Source organism: Quercus lobata, chromosome 4, assembly GCF_001633185.2.
Source record: "Quercus lobata isolate SW786 chromosome 4, ValleyOak3.0 Primary Assembly, whole genome shotgun sequence".
Classification (NCBI taxonomy): domain Eukaryota; kingdom Viridiplantae; phylum Streptophyta; class Magnoliopsida; order Fagales; family Fagaceae; genus Quercus; species Quercus lobata.
The window spans coordinates 65,973,273-65,977,207 of NC_044907.1; positions in this window are offsets into that span (position 1 = coordinate 65,973,273).

Here is a 3,935-nt window from a genome sequence, read left to right on the forward strand (position 1 = left end):
TAATAAAAGGATAAAACTTATGTATAGTACCTTAGGTGCTGTTCCTTAGGTTTCCCTCTTAAGATTCAGCCATGTGACTACTTAACTAAAAAACAAACTTTCATCCCATGAGAAAAAATCCACATAACTGAATTTTAAAAGATGAACCTAAGGAACAGCATTTAAGTATTGTACCTAAATTTTACCTATAATAAAGTTAGTTTATTTAAAATAAACTAATTTTTATCTTTTTGTCACACCAATAAGCTACCAAAAATTAATGATGCAACACTCACTCTTAAGGTAACTTTTGGCAATACTAAATGCCACTTGAGATATATATATATATATATATATATCTCTATGTTTTTGAAAATTTCACTATTAAATTATATTTTCTTTTCTATACTTTTATTTTACAAAATTTGAATATAAATAAAGAACAATAGCTCTCTCATTTATAAAAATAGTTAAATTGACTTTTCTTTTATATTTTAAAATCATACATAAAACATGAGTTTATAAATTAACTAGTAAATAACAATTGATCATGAAATTTATTGTATACATTAAGAAGAACGAGAACTTAGAATCCAAAGGGGTATAATTTTTTAAATATTAATCTAATAAAAAATTATTAAGTGATATAACATAAATAAGAAGTTATAACAAGTGTAACTTGATATGATACCATTATTAAAATGATATGATGTAGGATACAATATGCAATTTAATTTTTTTTCTATTTATTAATTTTGGTATTTTTAAATATGTAATTTTTGAAATTTTAGGTTAGGATTTAATATTTCTTTGATTTAGGTGCATTAAATGCTTTTTAAGTCAAATTAGGGGTTTCCTAGACCCAAAAAAAGAGAGTCAAATTAGGGTTATATTATGGTAGAGCAACAATTAGGATATGTTTTTAAAAAATATATTCATGCCAGTCAAGTTTTACTGAGCCTTAAGTCAATTGATGAAGATTACAGTGAAGTAAAAGATCATGAGACATAAATTGTAGAGAGCATTGTCAAAGATCTCAATGAAACCAAATTAGATGATTGTGAATCTCAATATCCTATTATTTTAGTGGAAGGAAACACATCAAATTTTACCGATTTTATTGGGGTTGAAAGATTGATTGGATTGCTGACTCTTATTTGCTAAATCTAGTTAATTGCATAAGGACCAAAGAGAAAAACTATCAAGTTGATTTATTTATTCCCTTGATGAGTTGCAAAGATGAAGGGACTAGAGTATTCAAAATATTTGTTTGCTTGAAACAGAGGATTTTAGATCTCAAATATTAACTCGATGGCGAGTTTTTTCCAAGTGGAGAGATTTGATGTAGAAGGGAATTTGCAATTTTTTTTTGGTGGTAATTTTCAGAATTTTAGGTTTATGGTTATTATGTCCTTGATTTTTTTATGCATTTAATGTTTTTAAAAGTCAAATTAAGGCTCCATTATGATAGGATATTAATTAGGATCAGTTTTAGTATATATTTTCTTATCAGTTAACTTTTACGGAGCTTTTAAATTTACCTCCAAGTCTATAAATGAAAAATTGAAGTTTATTATTTAGTTTAATAAGTTTTCAAAGTCTTTATTATTTTTTGGTAAATTCTAGGCTCTCTTCTTATGAATTCAAGGGTTATCTTTAAGAGGCAAACGTGTTTTGTTACTTACTACTTTTCTTTTCTTTTTTTGTCTTTTTTTTTTTTTATATATAATTTTTAATTATGAACTGTTTTAAAGAAAATCACACAACATCAATACACTACGTCATGATAAATACACATCAAAACATAAGTTGTGATATTCTCCATTTTCAATATTTGAACTTTTTAATTACTTTCTTTTATTATTATTATTATTATTATTATTATTATTATTATTGTAATTTTTTTTTATATAATGGTTGAGGGTCATTTTTTCATGTTTTACACTTACACTCCGTTTGTTTTAATGTAAAATATTTTCAAGAAAATATTTTCCAATTTTACTGTGTTTGTTTTGCAGTAAAATATTTGGTCAAAAATAAAATATTTTCAGTCAACTAAATCAACTTAAGCAAATTTTTGTAAAATATTTTACACTTAAAATTTTGGTAAAATATTATACATTTGCTCACACCCTCATGCCCCAATACTTATCACCATCTTCACTCCTACTCACTTTACGCTTAAACTCTTCCAAATCAAATTTCTTTCCAAAATCCTAGCCACTTCCGATCCCCTTTCCCACCAATCTTTGACTCCAAGTCTGAGGCACCACCGGTCAACTCTAGCTTCCGTCAGCGCCCCCATCGTCAGATCTATCTCCCTTCTCTCATACCCATCTAGCACAGAAAAAGAAAGCCATATGGAGGCTTCTTGGTGGGGAGCTGTGATGCTGGTGGTGGTCAAGGAAGCTTTCTGGCATGATCTGGATAGCTGCGATCAAAGGAAGGTGCTAAGGTGCTACGGTTGTGATTTACCATCAACGTCTGGAAGGTGCAATAGTGGCGAGCAAAGATAAAATGAAACTGTGATCTGAAATTGGTTTTTATTTCGTGGTTTTTTTTTTTTTTTTTTGGGTGGTTATGGAGTTGTTTGATCGGATTTGTGGTTTAATGCTCGTTGTGGATTGGTGGTGGTTTATGCTTAGATTTGTGGTTTAATGGTCAGATTTTTAGGTGGTGGCTGTTTTTTTCCTCTCTTCCAGATCTGGTTTTTGGGGTGTTTGGGGGTGGTTTAATGGTTTGTGCTCAATTTGGGATGGCTATTGGTGGTTTTTGCTCATTTGGGGTGGCTGATGGTGGTTTGCATTTTCATGTGTTTTTTCGTTCCAAACACTTGAAAATATTTTACGGTAAAATATTTTACATCGAAACAAACAGAGCGTTAGACACGTGTCTTGATAATATTAGACATCTTTTAGTTTGGTCTTTTTCTAAGAAGGATGTCAAGCCTGACGCTTTCACGGAATGGGCTTTAGGGTCTTATTTTGTCGCTTCTAGTCTGTGCACAAATATTAAGTTTTGTCCAAGGAGTGCAGCTACAAAATGAGCTTATTCTCCTTTTATACTATCACTGAAGGGTTCTCCACTTTCTACAGAAGAAACATTTTTTTTGCTGTGCAACGAGATTTACTCAATATAATGGGTTGTTATCCACTTTTTGCAGATTAATCATTGTTAGGGGCATTTTTCGTCGCCCACATGATGTTAGGGGAGTCAAGACTGAGACTCGACTTTAAGCTTGGAACATGGTCCAAAGGCTATCAGTGAAGTGTGAAAGAACCATTTTGCTCAAGGTCTAGGTTGCATCCAACAAAGATTAAAATAAGGCCCCAAAAATATCTCCTGCAAAGATAAGCTAGCACAAATGATAGCCTACTACAACAAGTGCTTAAATAATAGTTTAGCAGTAAGCAAGAGAAATATCCAACGGTAGATATTTGGAAAACCAATAAATGTATTTGCATAGTAAAAATCATGCATTTCCTCCATAGTTGGTTAATATAAAAGTGGGCCCATTATAACAAGTACACAAGAGGAAAAACGGTCCAATAGTGAATATGATAGACCTCCTGCAATAGACGTCTGACAGGTTAATAAGCACGTTTACATGGTAAAAATCATATGTTTTCCTTATTATTATTACTTCAACATAAGGGAAAACTTCCATAGTATCCAAAACATTATAATATTCATCATAATAACAATAAATAAGGATTAAAGGCTTCATAATTACAAGTAAAAAAGGGAAAATATGATGAAATGAAGGGGGAGAGCGAGTGTCCATCTAGTGCAGCAAATGTTTAAATAAGATCTCCATGTGCCATATCATGCCCATAATGATGAATATATATGTATGGTAAGTGATGGAAATGACTTTATGGAAAGTATGAGTGAATATATGGAAATATGAAAGAGAGATGAAGTGATGTTTAGCCATTTTCAGGTATGGTGTAAAG